Source organism: Onychostruthus taczanowskii, unplaced genomic scaffold (assembly GCF_017590055.1).
Source record: "Onychostruthus taczanowskii isolate IOZ18803 unplaced genomic scaffold, ASM1759005v1 scaffold165, whole genome shotgun sequence".
NCBI classification, from domain to species: Eukaryota; Metazoa; Chordata; class Aves; order Passeriformes; family Passeridae; genus Onychostruthus; species Onychostruthus taczanowskii.
In genome coordinates, this window is record NW_024498851.1 from 446,229 (window position 1) to 466,557 (window position 20,329).

At 42.4% G+C, this 20,329-nt stretch overlaps 1 protein-coding gene across 3 annotated transcripts in view; it reads left to right on the forward strand.

Annotated features, from left to right (window-relative positions):
* The window catches only part of LOC121333329 (protein spinster homolog 2-like), a 134,446-nt gene that overhangs the window by 36,358 nt on the left and 77,759 nt on the right, over positions 1-20,329 (forward strand). The gene's annotated exons all lie outside the window — the stretch shown is intronic.

Genomic DNA, 20,329 nt, shown 5'->3' on the forward strand with positions numbered 1-20,329 from the left:
GTGAATAAATACACTCCTGCTGGGAAGCAGGAGGAACATGGAGGGTTTTTTTTAGCCTTGATTTGCTATTGGGCAGGAAATTGGGTCTCAGAATGACTTGAGTGTAGAATGGGCCAATTATTTTATTTACAAGAACTAAATTCAAACAGGAGATGGTTCCTTCCCCTACATTAGAAAACTCATGATAAACCTACACCAGCATCCTGGTCACTTCTTTAGGTTGGTAATAAGTGTGGTGTATTTTGCCCTTCAAGTGCTTGACAGAGAATCTGCTGAATGGACAGTCCCTGGGAGCATGGTGTGGCATGAAAATGTAAAACTCACTGGGGCAAGAACCTGAGGATGAAAGCTGTAGGCAAGGCTAACAACCCCTGCATCCATGAGAACTCATGGATGAACAATAGCCCTGGAATTCTGCTGTTAGCTTCCAGCATTTCTCTTATCATGCAAGGAAGGATTATTGCAATTCTGGTGTCCTTTTAATGGAGCAGGCATTTTCATGTCTCAGACATCTTCAGGCAGAGCTGAACAAGCCCAGGAGGACCTCAGCTTCTCTGGCCTCTAGTCCTGAGGGGCTTAGAGGAGGGCCTGTATCCGTGGGCTGCACAGGGTGACACTGAGTGCCAGTCTCATGCAGACACCACAGCACGTTTGATCCTCCTGGAGAGTTGAAAGGAGTAGCAGTAGTTTTAAGAAATGCAGTATTTTAAGAAAACAGTCTGCTTTGAAAAGCTCCTACAGAACTATTAATTAGAGTCACGGATTTGTGGTGCTGTAGCTGTCTTGTCACTGTCATCTGTCTGAGGGAACCACACTGGAACAATTATATCTCTGAAGAAGTGAGAATTCTGTTAGGTTTTGAAATAGTGTGCCAGCATGACATGTTTTCCTATGCTGTCATGGTGGATACCAAACACTTGTCAGGAGCTTGTCTGTGAAATTGTGGCCAACACTGAATTGTATAAAATCATTCATTCTTTATGATCTCACTAAAGGTGAGACTATTCTGGAGCTCCATCAATTGGTCTTTGATTTCAAATTATGTGAACCACTGCAATATCTCCTTTTTTATTTCCTGCAGCCCATGGCACAGCAGGGTCCTCATCTGTGGTTGCAGCTTCTTGATAATGTTGTAATGCAAACAATTAATAACAATTTGTATTAAATGTTTAAAAAATGCTGTCCTTGTGGGACAGCAGAGCTCAGCTCAGCTGATGTGAGCAGCATGTGTCCAGAACTGAAGGTTTCAGCTTTACAAGTGTCACTGATTATATGTAGCATCAATCTGTTATGCCCAAAATGGCACTGGTTGCCTGTCAGATTCTTTTCTACAGCAATTATTTGTATTTATTTATTGTACTCAGGGGAACAGGTCCTCAATGTATCATTAGACACAAAGTGCTTTCAAGAAAATATTCTGGTGGAAAAGGACACTTGCCAAAGCATGTATTTCATCTTCATTCACTTCAGTGGACGAAAAGCTTTGGAAGATTATTCATTGACAGCAAGTAAAAGCTAACTTCAGCAGGATATTCATTTGTTAATTGCAAGATATGTTATTTATTTCTCTAGCAAACACACAGGGCATCTGAAAACAGCATCACTGAGATATTGCAGGATTTCTCTTGAGTGTGTCAAGTTTTCTAACAGGTAATTGTTACTTTTAGAAAAGCAGTGTTTTCTCTTGGGTTTTTTTTGCTGATCTGAAAACTGGGGACTTGACTTTACTTCTACAATATAGATAATAATGTACTAATCACAATACTATCAGAGGAAAAGAGTGCTCAGAAAATAAAACACCATTTCATGTAAATAAGGGTAGAGGCATGTAACTGAAGGCTTATTAAATCTATTCCTCCAGCTCACCAAGTTTCTGTATTGGCAGGTGGCCCATGGCCCAGGTATCCTTAATCCTGCTTAAATAAAAGATGCTACCCTAAACCACCATAAACATTGCTTCTAATCTTTTGTCTTTTCTCTAAACCTGACTTCTCAATGTTAAAATCAGGGGAAATGGTGCAGTGTAAAAGCACTTGCCCAGGGCTGCAGAAGAAGCCTGGAGCAAAGCTGGGGCCAGGCCAGGTGTCTCCCACTCTTCTGCCCTAACCCTGAACACTTCCTCTGCCAGCAGACATACAAATATTGTTTGCTTCCCATGAGATGGTCCTGCTGACTAATTGAGTGATGTGAGACGAAAGACTGTTCATCCTGATTATGTCCTCTGAATAAAGAGTGGATTAGTCCTCAGGTTGTTAATCCTGCATCTCATTCAGTCCTAAATTAATTTCCAACGTTAATGAGGGGGAGCGAAGTGTAGTATATATGCAGTTCATATCACTCATCAAAAAGGCAATAAAAGAAAACACTTTAAAAAATTTAAAAAACCTTTTAACTGAGAAACAAGGTTGCAAAAAATTTTAGGATGAAATGGTTCTGAAAATCCAAACAGAAAGTGGAGAAAAGAAATCTTCCAAGGATAATGTTTGACCCTGTGTTCATCCCACACCCCACTCTTTGCAGGCACAGCTGATCTGGTATCTCTCTCCCTCTGATCACTTGCAAGCCAATCCATACTCTTAGTTTCTGATGTTGTCTGGAAAGCAAAAGTGACTTGATCCTTAGGAATTGCAGACACAAATAGAATTTTTGTCTTCATTTATATTAATCCTGACATACAAGCTGCTCTGTAATCAAGAGAAAATATAAACTGGTTAGAGGGACACTGTAACTCCCTGTACAGAAAAATCACAGGACAATCCAGCCTCATCCATAATGGAAAGAAGCAGACCATGGTCTGCACTACAGAAGCATCCTGTGACAGCAGAGGACACACTGACAGATGGAGCACAACTGCTGCTTGCTCAGTAGCATTCTAGAGTAGCACACATAAAACTGGTGATCTGAGCTTCACTTATCTCTGGATGATCTGTAACTGTGTGCTGATCTTCCCTTTTAAAGCACTACATATGCAGTTGTGTAAATATTGGTTTAGTTGATCATCTCACAGGTCTGCATCCAAGATTTCTTGTGCATTTCAGTTCTTACTGGCTGCTTTTCCCAGCTAGAGAAAGGATAAACCTGGCTGAACTCAGAAGGTGGTGGAGCATCTCTGTGCCTACTTGAGCTGTACAGCTGTAGCCAGTCAATACATTTATAAACCAAACCATACAAAAAGTCTAATCTATGAGTGGAGTTAGGTAGGAGCAGCTACAGAACTGCAGGCCACAGAAACACAGACTAAGAAGGTGGACAACTGGATTTGTACTGCTTCAACTGGATTTTAAACTGCTTCAAAATAGTGTTATCCTTCCATATACACTATACCATGGGAGTAATGCCCCAGTACTGTACTCTGATTTTGACTAGATTATTTTCCCTTCTTTCTACAATTTTCTGCTTTATTGCTCTGTCTGCTCTCTGTGGCCTTGAATTTATTTTGCTTTTGTGTCTCTTGCCAGTGTCTCTGTAGCACACAAGAGCTCTAATAATAGCAGTGGTTGGCTCATTATACAGTCATCCAAAGATCTCAGGAGTTTTATATTGGGAGGGTTTATAAGGCTGGGCCTTATAGATGGGGAAACCAAGAAAGCCAAATGGGAAAAATGCCCAAAGTGGCACAGTAGGTCTGGGGCAGAGCCAGGATGAGAACTACAGTCCAGTTCCTGAACATGCAGCATTAGTGTTACAATTCAATTAATTAATGAGGTTAATTCTTAGACCCAGAGATTTGGTCCTTGTTATTGGGCACCTGAATCCTCCAACCCAGACAGCTCCAGCTCAGAGACTTCTGCAGGTGGAAACTGGGAGGTATCAAATGGAGGTTATTGCAAGGATTCCATGGAAATGCAGAGGGGGAAAGTGTCTGTCTTCAGGATGAGCATAGAGATGTCATTAGAGGAAACCCTGGTAGGCAAAAGTGTATAGTGTAAGGTCACAAGCCAGGAAATGTAAGGAGGTGAGAGATCAGCAAGGACTCATTAAAGGTGAATAATCATAGATAACTGGGGCTCTGAAGGAACTTGTCTTTCCTCCTGTGCAGAGGGATGGGCATTCCCCCAGATGCCTTTCAGCCCCTGATTTCCCAGAAAACCAAGCAATGCCAGGTACTTTTTTGTGAATCTTGTTGTGAGCTCACTTTTCCTGTAAGGGTCAATCGCAACTACAAACTCTCTTCATTTGAAAAGTGGAACTTTTATCTACCTGTGTTGCCCTACCTCTTGAGCTGACACAGTGTAACCTTTCAGTAGGTTACACCTTACAAATACACAATCAGCTCTCCTGTGCTGTGATTGTTCCCACCAAGCTATAAACACATGCACTGAGAAGGGGTCTTGACATAGTGGATCTAGCACAATGGTGGGATAAATCAGACTTGATGAAATTCAGTTCCCTTTGACTCCCATCTTCCTGTCACTGGCTTATGGTGGCAGCTGTACCTCTCTAAAATTTTTATTTATTCCATGCAGAAACCACATTCTCCAGGTGCTACTCCTGGATATGTGTATATTACATGAGTTGCAGGTGCTGCTTGTTTCTTTTCTACCATGTGCTTCTCCCTAAATGGACACTGTCTTTCTCCTCAGCTGTGCTCTGCAGAATTGAACTACATCTTCACTTTTTGCTTCCTACTGCACCTGCTTGACTGTTCCTCTTGCTAGAACAGAGAAAATCATAATCTAAACACTTTCTGTTTTCTATTTTAAGTTCATGGGCTTTCCTTTAGGGTGAATGGCTTCCTGCACCTGAGCACTTCCCAAGGAGGTGGTTCCTCAGGTATCCAAGCCAGGAAGTGAGATAGAATGCTTATAGAATACTTTGTGCTTGCTCTTATGACTGCAAATGGTTTGGTCCACCATGTCCTACCCACTGTCTTCTTCCCTGCTTCCAACAAGACTGAGCATTCTTAAATCCAGGTTACTTCTCTGGCAGTCTGGTGCTCAAAATGGCAGGACAAGGTGGAACTTCTTTCTGCCAGGACATCCTCCAAAGCCTTTCAACAATGAGCAAAACCTTTTTCCCCATTTCCCCCTCCATACCTGATTTTGTGTCCTTTTCTCTGACATTTTTCCAGCTTCTGTAGGATTCTGCTGATGTAGGGATTAAGCAAGGTCAATTTAAGCAATGAAGAGGAGAAAGCAGGGCTCTTTCAATATGCTTTGATTAATGTTGTGACAAGGTTGGTCTTATTTTACTGGAGTGAGTTGACAAAGTCCAGAGCTTGATTATTTCCCACCTACATCCTTTACAAGTTCAGACAGTCCTTTTTTCCTCTGTTCTAGAACAGTCTGATATCCTGAGAAGTCATGGCAGTCTGAGGGTCTGATTCATGAAAGCACTTAACCTATCTGGAAATGCCTCTGCAATCAAGAGAGAGAGTATTGTCTTGAATCAGTGAGCAGGTTAGAGGAAAACGTGTTTGTGCTCTGGCCCAGTGCCCACGCACCAAGGACCGAACTATAAAAATGCCATTTACAGCCTGTGTTCTCACTGGACAGCTCTGCAATGCAAAGTAAATTTTCTTTGGGAGGTGATGAAGTGGTCATGGTGGGAAGGGAAGGTGTCCTTGCTTCCTGCTGAGCGGAGGGAAGTGCTTCAGCTGGTGGTGTATTTTGTCTTTCTGTTGTTTGTGTCAGCAAATGAGTGCAGGCTGCTAGAACAGGGAAACTCTCCAGACTGCCTTGTCTCCATTAATATCTTCACTTTATGGTAATGCATGACCAGTAGCACAAGATAACAATTCATTCCCCCATCCTGTCTTTCTGCTTCACACAAGGAAAGTTTGTCCTCACTATCGGTCTTTCAGGTACTTGGGCTGGGTGTTGTGAGGGAAACTTGCACTTTTGCTGCCTGTGGCACATCTGTTCTATTAGTAGAAATTGGCCTATTTTCCCTCAGGCTGTAGTTCAGACACCTCTTGCCAAGGTTGTCTTCACTTCTGTAATTTATTGTAATAATGAGAGGAAAGATTTCCCACAGATTTTAAAGAAGCAGTTACTATTCCACCCAAAGTCCCCACATATTTAGCACAGTCTGTCCATCCCCCCACGTATGTTCCTCAGACCTCAGAATTTGATTCAAGCACTTTATAGTGGAAGACAGGATTTTTGTTGGTGTTGTGTAATACTTTCAAACAACATTTTCCTCTTAGTACCAGCAGTGCAGTCTCATGTAACTGGTATCTGCACTGTTTTGTGCACAAATAGTTCAGAAAGGCTGGTCTGGCTCCCTTGACCTTTTTCATTATCACCGTAGCTGTAATTATGAAAGAGGGAGATGAACATTTACATTATCAGTTATTATGTATTTAATGGCTACCAGTTGCTGGAAGGGAAGCATGGACTTATATTCAAAATCCTTATAAGTAGGTTACTTTTACTCTTCCCCTACTTCAGTGGCACTAAAAGCTTTTGGTAGTAAGTGGAAAAGCTGCTTATCTTTAATTCTTGCTTTCACTGTGCCTATAAATTTAATTTTCAAGTGTGGTGACCAGGGGAGTGCTTGTGTGTGGCCTGAGTATGGTATCACTTGCTGTTGATACATCTTGGGCCCAATGTAAAGGTGTTAGCTCAGACGGGAAAGGTTTTTTGCCTTGACCTTAAGTAATGTTGAATCAGGTCTTCTATGAACTGGGGGTGAGAAAATAGGCCTAATTTTTATAGTACATTTTATATATTTAATGTGCTTTATCCCAGGGAAGCCTCAAGTGCCTTCTCTGAAAAGATTTATTTTAAGGTTGTTTTGGTTTTGTGTTGTCTCCAATGCCTGGAGAACTCTCACATTTTTTGGAGCACAAACCCGCAGTTCTGCAGGGCAACGTATGGTGTAGTGAGAATGTGAACAGCAGGGAGAGTTCAGGTGATAAAGAGGTCAGGCTTGGTCTGTGCCCACTGGGAGATCCCAGGGTGATCCAGCACTGTTGGAGGTGGTGTTAGATTTGAGACAGAGATCACTTGGATAACCCAAATAGTTTTGAGGGAGTGTGAAGGACCCTGGAGCACTGAAGGTGCTGTTTGGGAATGAAGAGCACTGAGGCTGGTTGCTGGCTGTAACACAGCAGGCATCCAGAAGACTCTGGAAGTGCAGGGCTGTGTTTGCAGTAGTGGGAATGCTGTGGTCCTGAACTAATCCATGCAATTCTTTTGCTTCTCTAATGTCCTCTTTGGAGTTCCAGATGACTTTTCCTCCAAACCAGTGCTTCTCAAACCTTTTGGGCTCTGTACCAGACCATTCTGCATCCTCACCATCAAATTTGTATAGTGATTTATTACCACTATAAAAGTAGCATTGCTACATGTCTGGCTGGAAAGAACATGCTGTTGTGTTGTGGGCCACAATTTTGGGAACTGTAGCCATGGCAGAAGCAAGAACAGGTCAGCAGGTCAGCAGTGCTTCCCATATAAAGACCCATATGCACCTGAGGAGGAGTGACTCATTCATAGGCACTTGTACCTGGCTTTGAAAATGAATTCCAGGGCACCACTTACGTAAAAAGTGAACATTCCTCGTGGTATTGGGTAGTGTTAGCAGCCTGCAGAACTAGATTCCAATTAACACAAGTAAGCCTGACCTGCATGAATGGTGTATTGTTGTATCAATCTCCCAATGCTCTCCCCTTGCCCCCAGTGCATGCACTTATTTGGGGATGTTTCCTGTATGCTGATGTAAGATTATAGAGCAAAGACCCATTTTCTGCTTAAGTTGTGTGGGGAGCCTAGTTTTGGAGAGAAAATATTACTGATCATATTCCACTACTTACCCTAATTCACTGTACATGTACTGCTATGTAAATGTATGTAAACATTTTTTGCTAAAACTCTCTTCAGTTGTTTCCAAGGTAGTCAAATGACTGTGGAAGGCTCAGGTTTTTATACCACAGGTGAAAAACAAATAGTTCTTTGATGGGATGAGTAGTAGTAGGAGGGGTTCACACACATTTTTGTGGTCTTTGCTGCTGCAAGCAGGGAAGTGCTTTGGTTTTCAGTGGAAAGGACATTTCTAGGGAAAGTTCAGTCCTGATGTCTTTTATTCCCCCACTCAGTTATACATTAGGTTATTAGCAATTAAACAGTTGAACAGTTTTAACCATTTGCTCCTTCCAAACTTTTCATCCACTAAAGTCTACAGAAGACTTGCTTTACATATTCTCCTACTGCATCATTCCCTTTGTTCTTTGTAGGTGAGCTGAGTTGGAGATGAGACACCTCTAATTTATTTCCTTGTGGGACAGTGGTGTTGAAGTGAGAACATTAACAGTAATACACCTTTCCTGCAAAGAGTTGCCCTAAAGAACTAAGGAGTTACAAAAACATGCTTATTTGGAGCTGCACTATCTTAAAACAGATGTTTACAATAAATTACTGTTGAGGTGGACTTGGAAGTGAATTAGGGAAGCAGTACAGGTAAAACAGTTTGAGTTTTGATTTCTTTATTGTAAATTCTATGAATTTACAATTCTCAGAATCATAGAGAGTTCTGGGTTGGCAGAGACCCACAAGGATCATGATGTCCAACTCCTGGCCCTGCACAGGACACCCCAACAATCCCACCCTGTGTCTGAGATCATTCCACTGACAGTGGTGGCCAAGGTGCTCTCTTTTCTGTGTCATTTGCCTGTTTCCTTCTTTGTTTGGATCATCAGTTTGTGGAGGCAGGATAATCCTCTGTCAGCTACTGATGAATACCTGTTAAAACCGACCTTGCTAAGAGTTACACAGTGACATTTTCAACAGAGGATTTGTCTGTCTGGGGTTGGGTTGGATTTGTTTTGTTTTCCTTGAAGGATGTTTGAAATACGCTCTGAATTCTTTGTTTTTAATTCTGCCTTATTCACAATTACTGGATTTTTCCTTGGCTGTGCCTCACCCTGGGATGTGAGTGGTCCTGGTCACCTCAGCAATTGATGGTATCAGTTGTCAGCACTGTGTTTGTGTCTTCAGCATCCTGTGGTTTTGTCCAAACTACCTGGCAGTATAAAGAACAATAAAATTGTTGTAGTGCCCTTGGCCACACCTCTTGAGCACTAGAAATCATTGACAAAGTCTGACAAAGAAAGGAATTGTTTCATGAGAGCCTTTGCAATGAATCATGTTAAGAAAGAAGGGTGAGTTAAAGAATAACTTTACCACCGAAAAAGAAAAAGAAAAGTCTTTACTGAGTTCCATTCAATTTAAGCACTTGGGCTTTTTTTGAAAAGCAGCCTTCCATTTTCCAGGTGCCATTTAGGATATATAAATGCTTAACTTACTAATTGTGCCTGCAAATCAAAGTGAAGTGGCACTAATTCCACCTGAAAAATTGCTCCCAGGGTAAATTAAAAGCTCAAAATTAGTGATTGAGCTAAGAATCTTTTAAAAACCTGATACTAAAAATAGATATTAGTTCAGAAGGGCTGATGTAAACAGTTATTACGGTGAGAACCATGCAATATTTCACTAGATAAATCCATCTCCTTTATCTGTCTTCTTGAAAGTAAAACTACAGAACAGGAGCATGAAAATGTCTCATAATTTTTGCTGGTTTAGTTCCCACCATCTCCTGCTTTATTTTTAAATTGGCATCACCCACTGGAGCACCACTGAGGTACCACTGCTGTTACAGCTCAGGGAGCTGAGACTGCCTCAGCTCTGTGGCTTAGTCATGGGGGCCTGGAAAGAGGCTGTGTCTCTAAGGGTTATTAGGTTGCATTTTGCATTTCTTAGAAAATTCTTACAAAAATGTAGGTGGATTCATTCCTGCTTTACCCACCCAGAGCCTTCAGTGACTTCCAGTTTTTGGCTGATGTAGCAAGCCTGCTGCCTGCCAACTGCTTTGAAACCCATGGATGTGATAATGGGGAAAATTATTAGCAAGTGTGACAGCAAATATGTCATATTGAGGGGGAGGGTGGCAAAACAAAGAGAAAATATTAAAAGAAAGTATCTCTGAGGGGGAAAAAAAAAAGTGAAGAGAGCAAAAATTTTCCTTAAAAGCAAATTGTCCGTAGTCGTCCTTGTTCTCATAGAGGATGTTTTATGGCAGAAGAGGTATAATACAGGATATTATACAATGGATATTGAATTTTCACTAAAAGCTGCCAAGTGAGATAGTCCTACCAGCTGCTAATGTTACACCTTCCAGAGACATGGACAGTGTATGACACACTGAGCAGGGAAAATATTTGCATTGTATATAAAAGATGTGTTACATTGTCTCATTTGTACTTACTGAACTTATTCTTTCTGGATTCATAATCCAGAAATTGGTTTCTTGTCTAGTCACCAGACAAATAAGCTTTGGGCAGCACCATGCCAAGTTTTTCCCCACGGTTCAGTTCCAGCTGAACAGAACTCTGATAGCAGAGCTCAGCTGGGGCACTTCTGGTCTCCTGAGAGGGGAGTGGAACAGGCACTGAACACAAACCAGCACCAGATGGGCCACTGGTCACTCATCAGGCCCACCTTCTACCTTTCTAGACCTAGGTGAAATGGGCTTCTTTAATACCTTGACAATCCCTGGATTTACCCAATATTGCGTTTCCTTTTTTCCATTAATGTAACTGATGATGCATGAAGGAATTGCATTTGCAAACCTTGCGCATTGCAGTATTTGTTTCAGGATGGTTTATTCCCAGTGGTACTTGTTCTCCCAGAAAGATACTGGTCCAAAGAAATTTAAACTGAGGGATTATTTTAAACAGGGTCCAGTCACACTCCATGGCTATCACACTGTGATTAACCCTGGAGTCTTCTACAGATATCATGTTCTTTTATCCATAGCAGCAAGTTCAGTTGCAAAGCTTACTCTTGAAGCTGCAGCTCAGCTTGGCATTAGAGTATTTTTCCAAGTCAGGAATGACACATGGGTGATAATCCTAGAAGTAACAGCTGTAAAACTGAGATTCTGTAAGACATACAGAGTTTCATTCTCCGGTGTAGCTGTGATCCTTTTCCAAACTGTGGCAAGTTAAACACTGGGATATGCCAGTATTTCAACAATTTCCTTAAACTAATTTATCCCTTTTTGAAGGCCCCCCAGCCACTGTGAAACACTTGCTCTTTGTCTAAATTGCCATTTATAACAGCAAGAGGCAGGAGATTTTCTAAATACTGCACACAACATTGAATTGGCAAATAATTCTGTTGCATAGCACTTACAATGGTGTGAGAGGCTTCCCTACATCCTGGGATGTCCCTTCACTGGGGGATGAAGGCTGCTGTCACTGTATGTGTTTATTTGTGGCCTGCTGGTTGTTCAGCTCTTCTCCTAGTCCTCAGTATACAGTTGCAAATGGCAGTCAATTATGATATTTCTTTGCATTTGCTTTGTGATGCAAAAGCCTTTTGAAATGTTACTGGCATCTGGAAAAATAGATGGATCAGCCCATGGAAGTGCTGATGGGCATCGTGTGGCATTGGATAGGAAGTAAAAAATATTTGTGGTCCCTGAGCTGTTCTTAGACCACTGGTGGTTGAATGATGGTGAGACTCTCTCTAAAGCTTGCTGGACGTGAAAAACTGTGGGAGATGAGGGTGTTCTGGATGTCCTGAGTCATCTTCAAAATGCCTCTGGCTCGCTTGTGGATCTTGTTACTTGGGGTTTGGTGGTTGTCTGGAAAGCCTGTTGTATTTTAAAATAAATATATGTCTTTATTTATCTATCTATATCTAGATAGATAAATCAGTAGATAGTTTTTGTACCTGTGTTGTAGTTTAGGTGCCAGACTCTCAGAGGAGAATAGGTTGAGTTACCTGGTGTGCTTTAACACAGGAGAAAGCAGCTTGACAACTGCTGAGGGGCTGGAGCCTTGTTTTCTGCCAAAAGCAGAGCTGTCTGGTGGCTCAGACTCCTCCCTGACCCTCACAGTGCTGCTAATCAGATTAGGAAGTGGTTCAGCATTTTATTACCTGAATCTTGCAGCTGGTGGTGATTGTTTGTGTCCGAGCACACGGTTTCTGTGGCTGGGTGAGTTTAATGATGGGTAATAAATGAGAATCAGCTCAGGGTTCAGGGTAAGTGAGAGCAAATGGTTCCTTCCTTGCCTTGTAGAGGATTTGTGATTCATAATGAAACTAGACAGTGGGTACATTTACAAACAAACCACACTTTGGGCCAACATGTCTGGTCCAGAGCAGCTAGCCCTGGCACCTGCTGCACTGTCATGTACAGCCTCCACTTCTCTCTCACAGGAGAAGGCTCAAAAATCAATATTTTTAATTTGCTTGTCCTAAAAAATAAGAGAGGGGGTAATGTAAAATCACATAACATAATGAAAGTCCTGAAAAGGATGTGGGGTGTATGTTTTTAGGATTTTTTTCCTCGCAATTCAGAAACAATCAGCAGGGGTCAGTTTGCTGGAAAGCATTCCAAAAACTTCTCAAGGAAGAGTGGAAAGCTTGTGGAAATGAATGTCACGAGGAATATTGTTAGGACCTGAGTTTAAAAGATCAGATCTTTATGTGGATAACACATTATAATTCTTGGGAGTGCTGAAGGCAGCCTCTGAGTAGTTCAGCTGCCTGTGTTGGAATTCTGTGTACTTTCCTCGGAAGGATCTGATTGCTGTCTCTGCCACAGACAGGATGCAAGACTACACGGTTTTCTGAGCTGTTGTCATTGTTCTTATTAAATGGTCTCCTGAGGCTAAATGAAAGATATCTTACTGGGGGAGTTATTTATTCACTGGCAATGCCTTAGGCAGAAAGATGGACACGGCTGTTAGGGAAAAACTGTGAGATTCTACAGTGAGATGATTTTTTTTTTCTCTTTCTGTGTTGGAGCTTTGAATTGAAACCCACTCAGCATTGCAGAAATTTCCCCTGTAAAGTTAGTGTGGTTTTAGGCCAGTCTCTAATGGGTGGTAGCTTATATAGAAAGCTGTCATTGCACAAGATACTTTGCATTTTACAGGCAACCCAGAAAAAAGTAGGTAATTGAGCAGGACAAAATACTGAAATTCCCTCTGTGACCAGCAAACAGCTCTTTAGAAGTAAGGATTGGCTGGGCAGTGTTATGAAATGTGTGTGTTTCCTCTGCAAATAAAGGTGAAGCTATCAATAGCACTAATGGCCCTGGGAGGAGGCAAATCTTTGAGGAAAGTAAGACAACGCTGAGTTGTTGGATTAGCATCAAACCAAAGCAATTACCTGCAATGGCTTTTATATCCTTATCTTCTGTGAATTTTAGCATATTCTCATTCCACAGTGATTTCTATTCCTAAAAAAAGTGAATTAGCATAAAGCTGCAGATGGCAGGATTTAAAGAGCAGTACCCCTTGCTGGCACCGCCTGCATCTTAGAGCAAGTAAATAAAAAGCAGATATTTTAGATGTCCTCTTGAAGTTTTCATGATGAGAAATAATATATTTCCATCCCTTAGAATTCAGTTTAATTTGACAAATGTTTGCCTTGCTCCAGATATCTAGAGGCAGGCAGTGTGAGACCAGCGTGAAGTCAGTGTGTTTAGAAATTCAGAAAGATGTGAACTGACCCCTGTGAAGGAAGTCAGCTCTAATACAGAGATGAATCTGTATTTTTTCCCCTCAGATTGCTAATTTCCTTAGTTATTGAGTTTTATTGATTTTAAAATATTACATTTTACTGATCTGCTGTAAGCACTCTTGAAGACGTATGGCATGAGTTGGAAAGGAACAGTTTTGTGAAAAATAGTGTGGAAGGAGTTTGCTACCAAGCTGTGACACACTTTTATCTGCACATGCACAAACACACACTGAGTGATTTGTTGTCCTTCCCTCTCTGGACATGAGTGCTTTGCTCCTGTGCCTTGGTGATAACACTGAAACAAGATCTGGGGTGTCCTGCATGTCTCTCAGCCACCCCAGAGCATTTCCTGCCCATTTGCCTGTGCTTACGTGCTTTCCTGAACAATTTCTGGAGCACATAATCTGCAGAACTGTCTTCAGTTTTAACTCTTAAGTAGGGCAACTTTGGTGGGTGCCAATGATAGACATTAAAATTGAGAGGAAACTCTCATTTACCCTTGTGTCCTTCCAGCTCAGATGCTGTCCCGAGGCTGTCAGTGCTGTGGTAGTTGACAGCCAATCCCATCATTAAAATGAAGCTATGGCCATTTTCTCTTCCAAAGAGGGAGCATGTGTTTTGCAAAACCCACTATAGATGGTACAACAGCCCCCCAAAGAACTGTAAAAATAATTTAAAAGAAATCAACCAGTGCCACTGCCAGCCTGGAGAGAAGGTCAGCAAAGAGCTGTGTCCCCCTCCCCATTCCCAAAGCAGAGCTGTGTGGATTTCAAGGCTTTGATGCAGCTTTTCCTCACTACTCTCAGCATTTGCTTGGCTCTCAGCAGTGTAGCCATCAGGACTGGCAGCTCCAAAATCCCCCTGGGCTTGTTGCCCTGGTGGAAGGCAGTGGCTGAGGGTCTCTTTCTGGCCAAGACTGCTGGCAGAACCAGCATCCCTGTCCCAGCCTTCCCGAAATCCCTCGCGCCGTGAGGGACCAGTGAGCTTCTGTGTTTGGGAAGAGAATGTTTGGTTCCTGCAGAGTTTCTAATTCTTTGGAAATGCAACCAGCAGATACTGAGAGCTGTGTGTAGAGGTCAGCAAGGCATTCCCCCTGCGGAACAGCAATTTATTTGGGGTTTTCATTTAAAAAACAAACCCAAACAAACCTTAAGTCTGAAAGATGTGGGATGAGAATATATCAGATGATCTCCCTCAGTAAGTTGTCACAAATAGATGAGAAACTCTTGATTCCATTCTAAAGAGAAGGGGAAGCACTTCCTATTACATTGTTTTTCTTTTCTTTTTTTCTGAGGAAACTACTGTTGTTGGTAAATAACATGTAGCAAGGAATTTATTAGGAATACCCAGTACAAGTGTCTCCTCTCTATCCTGTTCTCAATTGCTGCAGGAAGTAGGTTTTGAGATTGAGACAGAATAATTCCTATTGCATTCTAGTTAATTATTTGAAATTAAAATGTTCGTTAAAGAAGGATGCAGGATTAGTAGTGCTGGTGTAAAGAAGGATGGCAGAGCTCATTTTAGTATGAAAACAGTCTTCCCTCTCTATCTCAAATTAGGAACCAGGAACATTATTTCCCTTTATACCAGATACAAATGAAGCATCATTCTATTATGAGAATAACAGATTTAAGTATTTTATTGCTAGTTAAATCTAATTCACAGTACTCAATGGAGATTTCAAGGATCAAGGGATTTAGATTATCCTGCATTACCAGCTTTAGGCTGTCATTTCTTGATGTGTTTAAGTGTCTGCTGGGCTTGAAAAGGCTTTCAGGGCGAAGGTGCACATCCCTCTCCCTGCCCAAGGGACTCGTTGTAGTTCTAGCCACCAGCTCGTGCTGCCTCTCTTAGAGCAGTGAACTGGCCAGAAAAGAGACAAGATTAGTTTTCAGCCCTCAGCAGGCCCCAGATTTTGCTCTCCAGATGGTCACACAAGCTCTGTACTGGCACAAGAGAAAGTTTGAGCAGTTCCTTGAGGAGATCTCACCTTTGCTTCCGAAGGCTCCTGCGGATGTGGCTCTGTGCGTGTGCCTAGAGTCATAATTGCAATGGCAAAAGAAAGAGCTTGTCAAGTAGAGGAAGGGAACAGAACAAAATAAAGCTCCTTTGGGGTTTGTGGTTATTTAAATGCTTTTTTAAGACACCTTTCTCTGGCTGTATGCCTTGGGTGTAGGTGTTTCATCCTCCTGGCAAATAGGAGTAGCCTCTTCCCAGATGGAGGGTTATTTGTGACTGCGGCTCTCAGAGGGATGGCAAACGGGAAGAACATCCTGGAAAAGTGCACAGAAAGAGAAAAGCAAAAGTGCTATTTGTTCAGATGCAGACTTTCATGAGTGCTAGAGTGATTGCTGGCTGTGTCTGTACCAGCAGCCAAGACTGGTTTAGGTATATATTGCTCATGTCGTAGCTGTGTCACTCATGATGCTGCAGTGCTGCACAGCTATTGACCAGTCTCTGCACCTCTGGGATCTCATGTCTAATTCAGGATTGACCAGAATGGATACAAATCCATCCTAATTGGCTAACTAAGTTAATGAACTTTCCCTGCAACTGATTGCACAATGGCAAACCGACCCTGTCACGCACTGTGTGAGCACCACAGCCGGGCAGGGCTGACACATCCTGCTGCCCTGTGTGACCAGAAAGTTCTCAAACACTTGGAGCTGGTTAAGTCAGATGGAGGAGAAACTGCAAGAGGATAAAACTCTGACTGGGAACTTCTTAACTGTGTATGTACTGGGCCAAAGTAACTAGTGGTTTTAGAAATGTAACTGTGAGCCACATTCCAGCTTTTAGAAATAATTTAGGTGCAGCTCAGGGATATGTTCATAAGTTATTACGTGATCAAACTGGTGGAAATTATGCAAACGCAGTTTTGTCTTCCTAAGATTTTTGTTGGGTTGTTTTTTTCAGAATACTGTGGGAATAGTTGTAATTTCCAGACCACACGTCCTTTCGGTGTATTAGCCAGTCTTTGGTTGTGATCACATATGTAGGGAAGAAAAAGATGAACAGGACAAGATTATGGTGGTAGTTCCTGGGTATACCAAATCAGCTGGCTAGCTGAGGATGTCCTGAACAAGAGGAGCTACCTTTACCAGCCTTTCAGTTAGTATTCCTACAGGGTTTTGTCCAATCCTGTTTTGTAAAAATATAAACTCTTAGCTCCTGGGGCATCCTCTGATAAAGTTCTAGTGTTTAGCTAAGTTTTGTGAATTAAGGTCTCCTTTGATTTGCATTTTTCAGCTGCCAGTCTTATTTGAGGCCACCTGGTCAGTATTCTAACAGAGGAGGTGATTCAGTTTTCCCCTTTTCCTTGCCACTCATGGTGTTAGATCTCCTCCATATCCCACAGCAGTTGTTCCTTTTCCAGTTGTTTAATGTTTTATTGTAAAAGGACTTGGTTTGTTCTTTTGGCAATTCTTTTTGATGCCCACTGTGCCTTTCTCAGTAATAACCTTTAATATTACAGGGATGCAGTAAACTTATTAGTGTTTTTATTGGCACAGAGGTTCTGATCTCTGCTGCCATTAGAAGCCATAAGCAGTTCTATCTAAATAACATTCTCAGCTGTAATGCCCACTGAATCAAGGAGTCCTTCCATCAGCTTTGGTCAGGAGTCTAAATGAAACCACACTGAAAGCATTTTGCAGGAAAACAACTCAAAGTGGAAGTAGCTGTAAAACAGAATTTGCCTTGGCAAATTTAATCCATCACTTCTGAACAGTAAGAAATGCAAAAGCAGAGTTTAAACATTGCCAGAAAAACATGTTTTCTGGGCTGTGCTGACAAGTGCCAGCAATCTAATGGTGTTTTAGGCAATAATCTGCATGGCTTTGCATGGCACTGCCATAGAAACCCAGCTGTGCCACAGCCTCCTCTTGCCTCTTCATGGAATGAACCAGATTGTGGAATTGACCCCAGTGTGAATGTTATTTTTTTAACTGATGAGGAGAGGTGGTGTCTCCTCCTCCTCAAGTGTTCTCATAGCCACAGAAGACGTTCTGCTACTGTTATTTCATTGGAAAAGCTGCTCCTCAGGGCTGGATGGCTGCTGCTCTCCCACTGCAGGGTCAGTCAAGCATCAGTTCAGGCATAAGGCAAGTGATGGACTGGGAGCTGGATGCTGGAACCATCCCTTGAGGTAACAGTTTTATTGATGCTGAGGTTGCCCAAATCCCTTTAAAGCAGTGCTAATGTGATCACTGTAATTCCTGCAATGAAAAGCAGAAGTAGGAGGTTTCCTCTTTTCTATTTAAATGATGTTGTCTCCATACAGCTGTTCAAAATTTAGTCTTGTAGCATGTTAGCTCCTGCTCCAAGTAAATTTGCTGGACATCCGGAGAGATAAAACAGTACAGTAGAATTCTGGCTTTTCCATTGTACACTTAGGTAAAAATTTTTGAAGTACAGCAGGATGGAATTGAACCTCAGATGTATAAAAGGGTTGTGAATTGATAACTATGAGTAACTATCTCCTTATGGCTTCAGCAATAAGGAAGCTAGGAATGGCTGAATCTTTAAGTGCAGCTTCAATGGACATAATATAGGAAATTAATAAAAAAGCAGTTAAAAAATTGAGTGCTGGGTTTCTGGATAGTCTTATTTTCTGTTTCCAAGGAGTGGATTTCCCAGCAATTCCCACTGAAGCAATTATTCTTGTTAGTTAAGGTGAACAAACAAACTTCAGGATATCCTTTGCTGGGAACATAGGGGCTAACCTTTGGAAGAATCTGGTTTCTGCAGTGAGGAAAAGAGGGGAATTTTCAGTACTGAACTCTTCCAAGCATGGCATCTTGTGTATTATTGAGTGAATTGTGAACTTGCCAGACAAGCTGTGTTCAGATCTTGTCTGGCTTCTGAAGTGGTGTTTTTGTAACCAGGTTCTGACCCTGTCTCAGCAAATGGAACCGAGTGGTGTTGTACCACAGCCTCCTTCTCTGTGGAAATGTGTGTGTCAGCTGTGTGTGCACATGCTCATCCTAAACATGTTGTTTACATTTTGTATCAGTTTGTGCTAAGGAAAAAACTGGCACCTCATGGTGCAATGTTCTCCCTATGGAAAGGACAAGATTGGACCTTGAATACTGATGAGTGGCATCTGCAGTGAGGGAAATACAGTCTAGAGTGTCCTGTGAAACAGAAACACACCCTGAAAAAACACAGACTGTGTGAGTAGTTAGGGCCACACCTTTAAGACACTTATTCTCCTCTCTTTCCAACTTCTGACCCATTCCCACCTTGTCACCCAGCCTAGAGCACTGAGTGCCACACCAGTTGATCCTTGAACATCTGCAGGGATGGGGACTTCTCCACCTCCCTGAGAAGTCCCTTCCAATGCCTGACCACCCTTTCAGTGAAGAAATTCCTGCTGAAGTCCAGCCTGAGTCTTCCCTGGCACACCTTGGGGCTGTTTCTTCATGTCCTGTCCCTCTTCCCTGGGAGCAGAGCCCGAGCACCACTGGCTGCCTCCTCCTGTCAGGGAGTTGTGGAGAACCAGAAGGTCCCTCCTGAACCTCCTTTTCTCCAGGCTGAGCCCTCCCCCAGCTCCCTCAGCTGCTTCTTATCCTTGGCTCTAGACCCTTCCCCAGCTCTGCTGCCCTTTTCTGGGCATGCTCCACTGGATGCAGCACTCAAGGTGTGGCCTCACTCATGCTCACTACAGGGGGACAGTGTCCCTGCTCCTGTGGCCACACTTTTCCTGACAGAATGCCATTGGCCTCTTGGCCACCTGGGCACATCTGGGCTCATGCTCAGCCCCTATTGACCAGCACACCCAGATCCTTTCCCACTGGGCAGCTTTCTAGCCACTCTGTCCCCAGTCTGTGGCACCGCCTTGGCTTGTGACTGAAGTGCAGAATTTTTCAACTTTTCACCTTGCCTTATTGAACAAGCACAAGGACACTATTTATTTCTCCATTAATTCTCCATTTTGTCCTGTGGTCTGTTCTGGGTGAACGTTTCAGACCAACCCAAACCTTCATATACCTTACTCCAATTGATTTGATGCATTCCCAAGCTTTTTTTTTTTCTTTTTTAATGCTCCTGTGTTCGACATTGTCAGTGTGTGACAGCTTTGCATGACATATGGAACTGATGGTGTTTCAAAGCTCCTCACACTTGTCAGAAACTTCTTGTCTGCATGAGTCTGGAACCTGGCGATCTCGTGTTTTGCACCCAGCAAAGCACAGTAACACGATCCATCTGTTGGCTGTTGAATTAGCAATGAAGTAAAACAAAGCCCGTGTGCAGAGTGATGTAACAAAGTACCTATAACAATGTCTGTGGCAGGAATGGTTTTCAGGGTGGTGTTTTCTGAAATCAAGTGTGTTGTATTAATTCATCCTCCTTCAAAGGATGAATGTTTTAAATCACGTTGCTGAGGTTCCTGGGGCCTTGGACTGCCCCACTATTGGGTATCAGTTTTACCTTGGTGATATCATGCAATCCAGGTCAAATCATAGAATTAAGGTTGAAGACCTTTAAGATCATCAGGTGCAACCATTGATCCAGCACTGCTAACTCCACCACTAATCCATGTTCCTCAGTGCCACAACTACACAGTTTTTGAACACTCCAGGGATGGTGATTTCCCTGGGCAGCTTGTTCCAGTGCTTGACCACATTGTGCCTGAATTTTGGCACAGTTCAGGTTCAATGGTTAAGTAGCATGAAAGGATCTTTGTTCTTTCTTAGCTTGAATGGTGCTGTAAGAAAAAAATCACTTTAAATTGTGCTTGTAGACCTTCAGAAATCCCTCCAGCATAGAGATGATCATATAAAGAGGACCCTGCTGAAGCTGGAAGACCTGTGTGGGTTCCAGATGTCTATAGTTCATTATGGGCAGGTCAC